Source organism: Lemur catta, chromosome 1 (genome assembly GCF_020740605.2).
Source record: "Lemur catta isolate mLemCat1 chromosome 1, mLemCat1.pri, whole genome shotgun sequence".
NCBI classification, from domain to species: domain Eukaryota; kingdom Metazoa; phylum Chordata; class Mammalia; order Primates; family Lemuridae; genus Lemur; species Lemur catta.
Genome location: NC_059128.1, coordinates 47,901,448 through 47,917,416, shown reverse-complemented (window position 1 = coordinate 47,917,416; position 15,969 = coordinate 47,901,448).

The window sequence follows — 15,969 nt, the reverse complement described above, 5'->3', positions numbered from 1 at the left end:
CACGTAAAGCAGTATAATAATATTTGAATGTGGAATAATTAAAGTGTGTATTTTAAACTGTAAAGCAAATACTATATTTTTAAAAAAAAGATTTAAATAATAAGTCAATAAAGGATATGAGATAGAATCAGAAAAAATGCTCAAGTAAACTCAGAGAAGGCAGAAAAAGGGAAAAAATAAAGAACACAATGGAGAAATAGAAAATGGCCAGCAAGATGATAGATTTTTACCAAACATATCAATAGTGTGAAAGGTCTAATCTTACCAGGATTAGCAAGAGAGAGTGAGGGAAAAAAGGAAGTAATGGTCAAAATCTTTTTGTATTTTCTGAAAGAAATGAATGTACAGAAACAAGAAGTTCAGTGCATGCAAAACAGGATTATTTAAAAATAAAACCAAATTTTCACATGGTAACCAAAGTTTTAAAAAATTGAAAGAAGCCAGAGAAAAAGAACAAATTACATGAAAGTGAACAACAATTTGAATGTACATAGATTTGTCATCTGAAATCAATAAGGCCAAAGACTTGTGAATGAATCTTTAAATTTATGAAAGAAAGAAAGGATAACCCAGAATTCTATATTGAGTGCAAATATGTCAGAAATGAAGTTGAAATAATGACATTTTAAGAAAAAAGAAAACTGAGAAAATTCTCATTAGCAGATCTGAATAAAAAAATGCTAAAAGTTCTTCAGGCAAAGAAACTATGCCAGGAGACTTGGATTACCAGGAAGAAAGAACATTAGAAATACTAAATATCTGAGAACATACAAAAGAAAAGACAAATGACTGTTTAAAACTTAAATACCAATATAGTTTTTTGATTTTTTTTCAAACATAAAGGATGGTAGGAGTGGAATAGTGACATATTATTGAAAGATTTCTACTTTTATCTGAAGTGGTACCAAAGTAACATTAAGTGGACTGTGAAAGCTTAGGGATGTATATTACAGTCTGCAGAGAAACTACTAAAAATTAATGAAAAGAGGATACAGAATGCTAATGAATAGATTAAAATAGAATTCCAAATAATAATCAAATAATTCTAAAGAAATGTAAGAAAGGGAGATCAGTGGAAAAAAGAACATGTGGGACAAGCAGCAAAAAAATGATAAAATATAGATCTAAATTCAACCATATCAATAACAACAGTAAATGTTAGTGATCCAAGGACTTTAACTAGAAGACAGTTTGTTAAAGAGAATAAAAATGCCAGAGCCAACTATATGATGCCTACAAGAGCCACATTTTAAATATAAAAAAGTTTTAGAATAATTGAATGGAAACAATTATGCCATGAAATCAGAAAGCATAAGAATATTAGAGTATAGATAATAGACTATATATAATAGACTTGAAGATAAAGAGTATTACTAGAGGTAAATAAAGACATTTCATAATAACTAAATGGACAAGAAGACAACATTTATAAATGTGCATACATTCAACAAGAGAGCTGCATGGTACTTGATGCAAAATTGACAGAAATAAAGGTAAAATAGATGAGTCTGCAATTATAGATTTTAATTCCAGCAATTGATAGAACTCATCAACTGATAGAACAACTAAAAAAAAATCACTGGTGACACAGAAGATTTGGACACCACCATAAACCTGGGTCTAATTGATATTTAAAGAAGACTATATCCAATAAATGTCAAATATACATTCTTTTCAAGTGTACTTGGTACATTCATCAAAATAGATCATATGTTGAGCCATAAAACAAGTCTAAATATAAAAGGACTGAAATTATATACAGTCTATTTTCTGACCACCATGGAAATTATTTAGAAATGATTTAACAATAACTTATCTAGGAAAACAATAAATACAATACTTCTAAATAATTCAAGGATCAAGGAACAAATCACAAGAAAATTAGAAAACATTTTGAACTGGATGAAAATAAATCCACAATATATCAAAATAGGTTGCAATGAAAGCAGTGCTTTGGGGGAAATTTAGAGCTTTAAGTGATTAAATGAAAAAGAAGAAAGATAAAAAATTAATGACCTAGGTTTTCTTCCTCAAAAAGCTAAAAATAGAAAAATAAAGTGAAAACAAAGTAAGTGGAAGAAAGAAAATTTAAATATAAGAGGAACAATCAAGAAGACAAGATACGTAGAGAAAATTAGTAATGCAAAAATTATGTTAGTGTTTTATAAATATTAACAATATTGACAACCCTACAGCTAGAATTAACCAAGGTAAAAAAGAGAGTATACAAATCACAAATATCAAGAATGAAAAAGTTTTAACTACAGATTCTACATATTCAAAAGATAATAGAAATATTATGAACAGCTTTATGCCAACAGATTCAAAAAGTCATATGAAATGGACAAATTCCTTAAAATATGCAAGATTCAAAATTGACACAAGGAAAAAACAAAAATCCATGTCTAGTAAAATATTGAAGTCATTACCAAATACATCTTTGAGACTATTGAGGCAATTGTCAGACCTTTTTTCTCCACAACAGTGTAAATTTAATCATTAGATTAATTCAACTCTACTGGCATTATCTCCAAAATGATTTTTATTGAAATAAAACTGTAAGTGTATTGATGCATACTAGATACAGATGCCCGTTCTATACCATATTTATCATTTTCAGAGGGAGTCAAAATAATAAAAGTATAAAATATTAGTGCCATTTGAACAACTAGTGAGCCAAAAGTTAGAAGGAAACAGCATTATTAGTACCTTTGACACAACATAAAAGACAAAGTTCTTTTTCAACTTGTGACTCAAAAAAAAAAAAAAAAAACCAGAATAACAGAATGGTTCATAGATTCTAGAAACCAGACTGCCTTGATTTGAAATCCCACTTTCCCATTTCATAGCTATGTGACTTTCAGTGATTTATATAACCTCTATATGCCTCAGTTTTCTCATATGTATAATGAAGATAATATTGTTAGGAAGACTAAATGAGCATTATTTGTAACGTGCTTGGAAATGAACCTGATGCAAAATAAACTTCTATAGGTATTCATTAAACTTTTTGAAATGTAAATAAAGACTAGAGACTTTAGTCACAGCATCCAATTAATGTATGATTCTATAGAATGTGTGGCTTTAGATCCATAGATAACACTATATAGTGATATAAATTAACACTTAATTATCATTGGAAGCAACTGTAATATATAATATTACTTCTTGAATAAGTTTTGTTTCATAAATTGGTTATTATTTAAGCTTCATAGGTTATTTTGCAAATTGGGGCAGGCAAATATCAAATGTAGCAGTTTTTTGTGTTTAACGCAGAATGAATTGAGTATTTTTCAGCAAAACAAGAACAAACAGTATGATGAATATCAAGCCTGGCACTTGGCTTTCTTAAAATCATATTAATTGATTAATTTTTCAATTATTTGTGATAGATTATATTTTCACAGATAAAAATTGACCCCCCTTCAACTTTCATCACAGTTCCATAGGTTCCAGGATTCATTAATATAGGATTCTTGTTGGCATTAAGGTGGTACTCACATATTGAACACTTGAAGTTTCAAAACACATGTTAAAACTTGTTGATTTTATACCCAAAGGCCTTTTTTTATGACTTCTATTATCGCTTAATATATTTTCTACTTTCATATTAAGGTATTAGGAATTAAAGAGATCTGAGAATTCATGGAACAACAACAAAAAAAATGTTCCAGTATGTATTTCCCTGCATGGCATGCTTTGGTTTATGGGTTAAACATGGTTTGCCAAATTAATTTTAATACAGTGTTCTGGTTTTTAAGATTTCTAATCCAAATTCAGTTTTTATGAATGTCAGAAGCACAGACTTCTAACAAGTGCCTGAAGTCTGAATATGTGTAAGTGCTTTTGTTAAAGTTTGAAAATCAAGGTAAAAATTAATTCTACCTAGAAATTGTTATCATGGAAGATAAATTTAAGAAAGCCCTGGTGTATTTTAATAACTGACAAAGGTAAGAGGATAAATACAGTATTAATTTTATGAGTTTTTTATGCTCAAGTAAACATAAGAATTTGTAATTATATTTACAGGGCTTGGCTGTGTTGAAAGATAAGGGATAATTACATTCATGCCTGGTGGGAAAAAGCCTGCACAAATTATGCAGGTTTTGTATGTTAACAAAATTGTAATATTAGAAAATTCAATCAAATGTTAATTAATTACAAGGCAAAGTGCTATCTATGAATGTATTACAGCAAGTAAATCTATATATTTTGGGAATTGGAAAATATTTTCATTTTTCCCTATTATAATTTCTTCTGTCATACATAAAATTAGCACAATTACGCTTTTACATCATTATGATTTAAATAATATTTATGCAGCTTTCCTACATAGATAAAATATAACTGTGAGACTTAATTCTTAGTCTTTACAAAGTCTATATTACTATTATTAACATAATGAATTATGGGTTAGATTTTTTTGTCTTACAGTTTCTAATATTATTAGTTCTAGAAAAAACAGTCTTTCCTAAATGCATTTTATGTATGTATTGATCTAATGTGTTTTTCACTGGTTGCATTTATATATGTTATAAATCCTATCCTATAATACAGGATAATCAAATTATTAACAAAAGTAATACAAATCAATTTTCTCATACTTTGTCCTTTATAAAGACTTTAGTCAGTGTAGAACACATTTAGTAAAAATTAGTAAAATAATTAAAATATTCAGAGTCTCGTTCAGTCCTGTAATCTTAAACCATGGAAGACTAGTCTCTATTCTTTTATTAGTGCATATGTGTTATCTAATGAAGACACATTGAACTTTTGGATCATACTTCCAACATCACTGCCTGCTTTAATTTGTCTTGAAAGTAAACACGACAAAAATCTTCTGAATATATATGGTGATGTGTTTGCCAATAATAAATATCTACAAATTGCATTAATTCCTTCAGTAAACATTCTGAATGCCAACCTATATGCAAAAGACTTTTATAGGTTAGAAAGGCAAATGAAACAATGTCACCTTGAGCTGCTTTGCCTTGGAATAAAAAATTAAAAGAAAATCAGGATGAGGTCATTTTAAAGAAGTGAAAATCTTATGTAATTTGAATGCTTGGTTGATTTGATTCACTTAAATGGTTCCATATCTTTTGCATTTGCTTTTAGAATTTAGATATTCATTTGTTTCTATTCTGATTAAGCTGAATAGAAGTACTTTATGGTTCAGTGGTTCAAATTTGTTCATTATTTTTATAATATAGTCCTGTGAATAAGTAAAGCATTAGATTTAGAAGAGATGTGGTGTTTGGATTTTCTGTTTTCTGGTTCATAAAGTAATGTTCTATATATGACTTTAATATTAATGGATATAACTTAGGTGTAAGCAAAATTATGATAACGTTTAGTTTTTTAATAAATAACTGACACGTATATTCAATTCCATTGCTGTTTATATAGATAGCTCCATGTTTTGTTTTTGATTCACTTATTGATTACATCTAACAAAAACTGGTAGCTGATGATTATGCTCTGATGAAAGCAGCTGTTTACACGAAGTTAGAGACTCACTGGCTTGATACAGGGATTGAAAGATAAATTATTCTTCTTATCCAGATGTGAATCTGCCTTTCTTTTTCTAAATAGGCATTGGTGAATTATGTAATAAAGACAGATAGCTTGACAACACATAATTTTTTAAAATTAAAATTGACAGGCTTCCATGCTAAATAAAATTGAAGTGCTAAAACAAGATTATTCCAGTGCCTTTTGGTTCTAGGTTTTTAGGTTTTTCAGCTGTATCAACAGCCAGCCCAGTGTGGCTCAGCTAGTGTATTTTTTCTCAACCAATCATCCTAGGTAATTGAAAAGTTCCCATGTACAAGTAGATGTACATGAATGTAGTATACTTATATATGCTAATGATACACTACATTGCTTGTTATATATATTTGCTATATTCCTTAAAACAGAGTGTAAAATTTGTCAGTTATAAATAAAAGATACAATCAAGCTATTTTACCATTTCATAATGATTTTTTGTTTCAAAATATTTTACAAAGTGATTAAAAAGTTCAAAACTGCAATTGCAAGGGGCTTAGGAAAAAAGTACTAATTTATGATTTTTCTGAAGTTCAGTCACTGCTCAATTCACTTTGATTGACAATTTCTGATTAACAGGTTGACGGATAACTAGGAATACATGAATTATGAGGTATGAATATTTGGCATCTCCTTGGCTGGATCTCTACCTTTTAGTCAGTTTGTAATGGATCTTTAGTCATCCTCACTATAATATAACCTGTGAAATGAATATTTTTTTTACTAACTTTTCCTATCTTTTTCTTTCATGAGGGATATTAATTTGTAGTTTTCTTTTTTTGTTGTTGTTGTGTCCTTCCCTGCATTTGATGTCAGAGTGATACTGGCTTCATAGAATGCGTTAGGGAGGATTCCTTCCTTTTTGATCTTATGGAACAGTATCAGTAGGCTAGGTACCAGTTTTTCTTTATAGGTCTGGTAGAATTCAGCTGTGAATCAGTCTGGCCCTAGGATTTTTTGTTGTTGTTAGGAGGTTTTTTATTACTGATTTGATGACACTACTTATTATTGGTCTGCTCAGGATTTCTGTTTCTTCCTGATTCAAGCTTGGAAGGTCATATGTTTCTAACAAAGTTTCAGTTTCCACTAGATTTTCTAGTTTGTGTGCATAGAGATATTCAGAGTAATCTTAGATGATCTTTTATATTTCTCTAGTTCGGTTGTTATGTCTCCTTTTTCATTTCAGATTGAGCTTATGTGAGAGCCCTTTTCCTGGTTAACCTAGCTATTGGTCTATGAATTTTGTTTATCTTTTCAAAGAACTAACTTTTCATTTCATTGATATTTTGTTATAATTTTGGTTTCAATTTCATTTAGTTCTGCTCTGATCTTTGTTATATTTTTTCTTCTTGATGCTTTTGGTTTGGTTTGTTCTTGTTTTTCTAGTTCCTTGAGGTGTGACATTAGCTTGTTACTTTGTGATCTTTCTGTCTTATTTATGTAGGTATTTAGCAGTATGAAATTCCTTATTAGAATTGCTTTTACTGTATCCCAGAAATTTTGGTAGCTTTTGTTGCTATTGTTGTTCAATTCAAATTTTTTTTTATTTCCCTCTTGATTTTGTCATTGACTAAATTGTTGTTACTTATAAGTGGGAGCTAAATGAGAGGTATATATCGTCATAACGTAGTGTAATGGATTTTAAAAACTACAGAGGGTAGAAGCCGGGAAGGGGCTGAGGGATCAAAAATTACCTATTGTGTACAATGTACACTATTCTGGCAATGGGTACACCAAAAGCCCTGACTTCATCACTGTACAATTCATCTATGTAACAAAAAACACTTGTACCCCCTAAGTCTGTTAAAATAGTAATAAAGAAATTAAACCAGTCAGTATTACCGATGGCTACGTCTACATAGCACAAATAAAAGGAGACATTTGATACTTAAAAAAAGTAATATTGTTCTAAGGATAAGCACTTTCCTCTCCAACCTACCCCACACAGCTGCTGGATTATTTAAAATCACCATAACGTTGCTCAAAGTCCTTTCACCTAATGTAGGGAAATGACCTAAGATTTGGAGTTAGACTTGGAATTGAGTCCTAAAGTTATCTAAATGTCATTGATCTTCATATTCTATATCAATAAAATAGGAATAATAAAATAAATATTGAGCTTCAAGTTATTAGAAAGAAAAAACAAAATATCAAAATTAATGAAGAAACTCATTAGATTTAAAAAATTCCAGTGAGTATTAAATTTATATTTACCCCTAAGAAGAATTTAAATACTACAATTAATATGAAGAATCTTGCTTATTAGATAGTAGACTAAAATATAATGAATAAGTATACTAGTCTTCCTAGGCTGTCATAACAAAATATCATAGCCTGGGGGGGGTTTAAATAACAGAAGTTAATTTTCTCACAATGCTGGAGGCCAGAAGTCTGAAATCAGGGTGCCAGAATGATCTGCCTCTGGTGAGGACTCCCCCCTTGAAATTCAGATGGCCACCTTCTCACTGTGTGCTTACATGACCTCTTCTTTGTGTGTGGGAGTGGGGAGACAGAACACGTCTCTGGTGTCTCTTATAAGGCCATTAATCCTATTGTAGGGGCTCACCCTCAGGACCTCATCTAACCCTAATTATATTACCTCCCAAAGGCCCCATTTCCAAATACCATCACCTTGGGGGTTAGGACTTCAACATATGAATTTTGAAGGGATACCAACATTCAGTCCGTAACAATAAGAGTTAAAAGGGCATTGCTATGATCCGAATATTTGTGTTCCTCCAAAATTCATATGATGAAATCCTAACTGTGCAAGATGATTGTATTAAGAGGTAGAGTCTTTTGGGAAGTGATTAGGTCATGAGGACAGAGGCCCTCATGAATGGGATTAGCACCCTTATAAAAAAATGCTCAAGAGACCACTTGCTCCTTCTGCTACGTGAGGACACAGCTGGAAGGCAACATCTGTGAAGGAGAGAGTGGGCCCTCACCAGACACTGAATCTGCCAGCACCTTGATCTTGGACTTCTCAGCCTCCAGACCTGTGACAAATAAATTTCTGTTATTTATAAGCCACCTACCTTACAATACTCTTTATAGTAGCTTGAATAGAATAAGACAGACATGAAAAAAGTCAGGGCTTTCCCTGGAACATGTCTCTACAATTTTAAAACCTGACTAAGAAGTAAGAAATCAAACTTTTTTTTTTTTTTTTTGAGACAGGGTCTCTCTCCATTGCCCAGGATAGAGTACAGTGGTATCATCATAGCTCACTGCAACCTCACACTCCTGGGCTCAAGCAGTCCTCCTGCTTCAGCCTCCCAAGTAGCTTGGACTACAGGATCATGCCACTATGCCCGCTAATTTTTCTATTTTTTGTACAGACAAGTTCTCTCTCTTGCTCAGGCTGGTCTCAAACTCCCGACCTCAAATGATCCACCTACCTTGGCCTCCCAGAGTACTAGGATTACAGATGTGAGCCACAATGCCCAGCATCTCAGGAACCTCTTAAAGAGGCAAATAAGATTGCCTTTTGAGAGTTATTCAGACACATATGAACACGCACTTTGAAAAGATACATATGCACAGCCTGAAAGACACGTAGACTTAAATAAGACTAGATTCTAACTAGATACAATATCATATCATATCTAAAGAAAGAATATCAATTAGAAGATTTTTCATTTATGGCTTAAAAAACATAAATCATTCATCAAGATGTTGGCAGTACCCCTCCAATTACTATTAATATCTAGAGAAAGGGAGTCCTACTCAAGAGATTTTCAGTATTCCATTCCCCTTGGCAAGATCATTTGAGTCTCAGGTGGATGCTGTAATTACCTGGGTTAGGCTTTCCTCCCTTGTTCTGATTTCATGTCTGACAAGGAACCACCTGAGTAGAAATTGGCTTCTGTCTGGATGTGGCTTTGTCATTATGATACCCTCCCCTAGGAGAGGCATATTTCTCGTTGTAAATCAATTAAACAGCAGTATGACTTTATGTATTAATCAGTTCAGCTTTTGGGTCCCCTCTTGAGAGATGAAGCCCTTTTCAATGTGCTAATAAAATCAGGTGCCTAAGATTACAGGAGTCAAGAAACAGTGGTAAATGTGCAATGTGCTAATCTGTGACATGTGATAGACATCACCAGCTCTTTCTTGTGGTATCTAGAGATTGCTCTCTATACTATGTGTGTCTTTTATCACCCACTCTAAACTTGTGCATAATACAACCTGCTTTATTATCACTGATAATATCAGTCTTTATATTACTTGGGTTATGGATGGCATGACAATAAATTTTCAATTCTCAATTTAATAATGAATGGAAACTAAGAATAGAGGCCATAAGAAGGAGATCATACAAATTCTTCTTTCAAAACTGGACTAGATCCATCAGAAGTAAAATGACTTTCTTTGTTTTATTTGTGTGTATTGGGGGGGGCATTACTCTACATTTTTATTGCTTTAAATGACACTAATTTATATAATTTCTAAATCATTTATAATCTTTCCATGTTTCATAACCATTTTCAAAGATCATTCCCACTCATAAGTTATTGTAAGTCATTCTGCAACTGTTAAGTATAATTTGTTGGGTGTTAAAGGAGGAATATGGCCTGAGCACAGATCCCTGGATTTCCTCACTCTGAATGCTCTATTTGGAGAAGCTCAAAACCCAAAGATGCCTGTTTCCAGCATCTTTGAGGCAACAGGTTTTGCCAAGATGTTCATGAAGAATCAGTAGACCCGTATCTTGCCTGCCTCATTTGACTTCTTATCACTGAGCTGAGTTCACCCAGGCAGGTATCTCCTTGCTTAGAGATTACATGCTACCACTGGCCAACTTCTGCTGCTACTATGAAACCTGTTATCTCTTATTGTTTCATTTGATATGACACTTATCAACTACCTCCTACATGTCAGGTGCCCAATAGGTAAAACTATTTCAATTTGCAATTTTTTAAAGGCTTAGACTCTTACTTTACATTTCATAAAAAGATAGTCTTTCCAAAAAGTAAGCTCAATCTAAACAGTTTATGCCTTGAAATTTTATATATACTTTGCCTTTTTCCTTGCCTTTTTCAATACAAATGGCTGGTTAATAGTTACTCTTATACCAGTATCTTCCACAGTGACAAGTGTTAGCTGAGTTGGACTCAAAGTACTTTGAATTCATTAATCAAAATCAGTTTCTTCATTTAAGCAACAATTCTAAAAATGGTGAGGATTTTCCTCTCATTATTGAAAAGTTTTACTGCCAGAAAATGAAGACTGGGTTTCTCATGTTGTGGAACCTTTTCTAAGTGTTCTCTATACTGACTGTGATTCATTACATATTTACCAACTACTAGATGCAAGACTCATTGAGTTATTGTGGTATGTGAGTCAATTGAGAAGCAGACATGCAGCATAAGTTTATTTTTAATTTAAAGATTTGTAGGTAACATTCTGTACATTTCTACCTCCTAGTATTTGTAGACCTTTGTATAGTATCTTCCAATTTCCATTTTATAAGATAATGAAATGATAATTACTACTTTACTTGGCACCAAATTTAGCATTTCTGAACTATTTATTGTATCATTTGGGGAAAAATAATAAAAATTGGCTAAAATGCGATTATATTTGCATTTCTCCTTGACATTAAAGAAGGTTAAAGGTATATCTGTACTATCTTAAAGCATTTTAATTTTTTCTGGACTCAGAAATGAAGTAGAATATTTTTGATATCTTCCTTTAAAGAAATCAAATTAATTAACAAATAACAAACACAAATTCAAAAGTTAAATACTGAATCCTTGCTGATCTCTCTGTTCTTTGCTCTGGAATATGAAAAAAATCTCTCCAAATGAAATTCTGTGCTATCTGGCAACGGCTTCTAAAAATTCTATCTATGCCTCAAAAAGTTCAAAACCATTCCTTTTCTGAAATGTCTTTCTAACTTTCCCTACTTGAAGTTCATTGATTTGTTTATTCACCAGTCTAACAGGAAATGTTCTGTTAAGCAGAAGAAAAAAAAACAGAAGTGTGTATCCACAGAAGCCAAGGCAAGAGAGTGTTTCAAGGAGAGAGTAGTCACCTGTGTCCAATACTACTGAGAAATCAAGTAGAAGGTCATTCTTTAATGACCATGATGTGGCAAAATGGAAGTTGTTAGTGACCTTGAAAAGAGCAACTTCAAAGTAGCAGAAGCATAATCAGAGTGAGTTGAGAAGAAATTAGTGAATCAGTGAAAACAGTTTGTTGGGTTAGTTAGAGCAAATGGAGTAAAGGGAGTTCTGGTCTTTTTTCTGTGTCTTTGCTTTCTTGTTTACTAAAGGAAAGGCTAAAATCAGCTCCTGGTTTTGGTTGTATGTGCCATCCTTGTTTACATCATTCTGTGAAAAGAACACAAGGACCTCAAAGAAATTGGTCTCAGTTCTACTCTGCTCCTGGCTAATGCCATTTTCATCATTATAAATTCCCTTAATCTTAGGTTGTCATGCAAGATGATGGGGTTAAACTTCCGTATTCAACATTCAATGAATTTCCACATTGACATCATTTGGAGTTTTTAAATTAGATGTGCTAACCCACATCTCTGTCAGTGATTTTATTTGACTAAATCTCAAGGATTTTTGAGATCCATGCAGAAATGAGGCAGGAGGTAAAGTTAGAATGAAAGGTTTGAGACAAAAACATTATGTATGAGACTGATGTAAATAGGTTTCCTCATGTGATTTTTTTCGGGGGTGGGGGGGGCAGTCAAAGAATGTGAACATTAAGACTCCTAAATTCAGATGGCAAATTATTCATCCCAAAGAATGAACATTGCTCTGCAACAGGCACTGAATATATCTTTTTAAATTTTACAATAGTTAATATATGTTATTATTATTAAAATCTGTAGGCATAGCTACATGTTTTCTTACATTAACTTATATATCTTTGATTACTAGTATGGCTAATGTTCTTCTGCATATAAACCATCTATTATTCTCAATGTAAAAATTAAAGATTAATATTCTTTGTTCACCATTCTTTTAGGGTTTTAATGTTTACTGATTTAATGAGGTCTTTATATGCAAAAGCTATATGCTAAACAGTCCTCTTAGATTGCTTGGAGAAAACTGTAAGAATGGGCTGTTCCTTTTAATGAATGGGTACACCCTAAGATGATATACAAGCATTGTTCAGTGTTTCTTCTATGAGACTGACTGAAAATCTCTCAGATCTCAGAAATGAGAAAAATTGTGCCGCTTCTGAATGGTTGTTATATTTCTTATTTACTGGATATGGATACTGAGGATGATTGTGCTATTTTTATTTCTTTAAGAAGCTAAGAGTTTAACTTACACACTAGCATTGATTATTACATAGACTATTTTCTTCTAATTGTATTTTTATTATTATTACATATTTCATCAATTTCAACCTTTCAATTTATGATCATTACCTATTGTAATAATGTATATATTTCTAGAAGCCACCTCAAATCCTGTTTTGAAACAATGAAGGGTAAAAAAAACTCAAATAAACAACTAATAATTGTTTTCAAAATTTATTGTTGAAGATTTTTCTCATTTCAGGTTTTTAAAACATGTATACTGAGCTGTGTTTTATGTATCAGTTTTCCTCTGTGATGTCTTCCATTCTTTTTTAAGCTTAGATTACAATAAAGTAAATGAGCCCTGAATGTTTAGCATGCATAGATGAAGGAATGAGCCATCAGGGAATGGGCCTGAGGCTTGCCCATTCTGTATTGTACTTCTACCTGTGACAACTTAGAGTGTGAATAGATTGAGACTTGTGGGCTTTACTATATGTATGAATGCACAACATCTTTTGAAATTGTGAAATTTGGCAGTCATGAACACTTTGGCCGTAAATAATGAAATGTCCAAACAGCATCATCTTCAACAAATAGATTTTTTTTGTCCTCCGCCTAAAATAAGTGTAAACATGCATATTTGGCATATTTGTGAATTTGTTTGGCCTTTCTCTCAAGATGATTGCCATATTCCCAAGTATGATGTCTACATTCAAGAAAGAAATTAACAGAGACAGAGTAACACCAGAAATTTCTGCTTGAATCTCAACAGATAGAATTCTTTTACATGGCCACCTTGGCTAAGAGACACGTGCTTGTCTCCTCTAGTACACAGTGGAGTTGAGCAAAACAAAACAGGGATGCCAATGAGAGTTAAGAATGATTATTTAATATTTGTATGTGAAGCCACTTTCTAAGTTTTAAGTTAATTGCCTCTTCTCAGTCAGGTTATAAACTCATTTAGGGTTGCTTCTATTCCTTTTGGCTTTTCCCTATAAGAGTATCAAGCAAAATGCATAGAATTAATATTTTAAATTATCTATTTAAATTTTTATCATAAAATAACTGCATTATTATTTTTTGTTAAGTGTACACTCTTATAAGGAGACATAACGTAATTTCATAAAAACTTTTTTATGGTATAAGCTTTTGCTACCTGCATTATAACCACAAAATTATTTTCCTGAGGATTTTACTTAATAGATGAGAATGAAGGTATACCCAGGTCCCAAACGAAGCTTAATGTTTTAGAACTATGTAGAAAATTAGATTACTGTTTGTATTAGTTTCCATTGCTTAGTAACAAATTACTACAATTTAGCAGCTTAAAATAACACAGATTTATTTTCTTAGTTTCTATGGGCCAGGACTTTGGGTATGAATAGCTGGCTCCTCTGCTCTGGGTTTCATCATGCTAAAATCAAAGGGTCAGGCAGGGCTATTACCTCATATGAGGCTGGAAGTCCTCTTCCAATCTTACTTGTTGTTGCCAGAATTCAGTTCCTTGCAATTAGAGTGCTAATGTCCTACTTTTGTTGCTGGTTGCTGGCCAGAAGCCACTCTTAGTTCTGAGAGGCTGTCCTTGCCACATGGCCTGCTCTTAAAGAAGCAACTCACTTCTCCCAGGCCAGAAGCACATATCTTCTGCTCTGAATTACTCTGACTTCTGGAATCCCTCCATGCTTCTAGGCTTTTTAAAGGGCTAATTTGATTAAGTCAGCCCCATTCAGGATAATCTCCTTTTTAATTAACTTAAAGTCAACTGATTAGAGGTCTTCATTACCTCTGCAAAATCTCTTCTTCTTTGCCAGATAAAATAACCTAATCACAGGAGTGATATCCTACCTTATGATATCCTATCCACAGACATAACCTATACTCAAGGGCAGTGGGTTACATAGGGCATGTACACTGGGGGCTGGAACTATAATTGTGGGGACCCTTTTGGAATTCTGCCCATTACAGTGACCAAACTTTAATGTTGTTTTTGATCTTTTCAAGGACTAATTATGAAGCATAGAGTTAGAAAAAGTAAAAAAAGTAATTAAGTACATCTGAGGATCTAGAGAAGTATCTCAGCTAATTTAAGGATTTATTTGAACATGGAATGTTTTTACTATAAGTATGATAAGGTCAATTTTATTCAAATCAGGCATACCAACTCCATTACCAATGTTTTTTACCACTATACAACACTCTTTCAATACCGTATGAAAACTTAGCATGGTCCATCTCACATAGAAATTGCTCAGTAAAAGTTACCTAAGATTTTTCTGTTTATGATGGATTAAAATGTGTTTTCTATTTGGCACCATTGCATGATTTTGAAAGTTGAATGACTAGCATTTTGTTAATGCAATGATTAAGTAAACCCATACCATGTGGGTAAAAATGGGCTTTGCAGAGAACTACAAAATGGTTTGACTTTCTGTACTTCAAAGAAAGTCAAGAAAAATTAAACTGATTACAAATTGACTAGGATTGAAAAGACTTTATGCTAAAAATGAATTTATTTAGAGAATTCTTAAGAATCATTTCTTGATTTTTTTTTGGGACATTGTACTGTTATAGTAATCACATTTATTCTCAGGAATTTCCATTGGTCTTATGAACTTTCATTATATGACACTCATTTCATCAGTTAAAATGAGATTGCTGCACAAAATTGGGATATCATTTGGGGAAAAATATATAACTGGTGATTTGATGATACCTATGTTTTTTTATAAGCATCTATGCAGAAAGAAAAAGAAACAGCTTATTATTTATGATACAAAAAGTCATAACCTTGGTGTTCATCTTGACTTTGCCCCAACTAGTGCTGAGAAATTAGACAAGTCTGACATTTTGAGAAAATTAGAGAAAAAATCATCTCTAAACTCCATTACATGAATAATGTCTTGGTAATGCCATGTACAATGCATTAAAGGATAATTTTCTAAATTTAATTAAATATATTTAATGTATGAATGTTAAACATTTTGTGAATTTTTATGTTGATTTTTAAGTGCACTGGATTTGTATCTTGTTTTTAGATGTACAAAAATGTTAATATAATGTTTTCATTCTTTGGTGAGATTTGAGTAAAAGAACTTTATTTTCAACATATGTATATTTTAAAAATACAGTGGGTAAAGTCAAGGTATAGG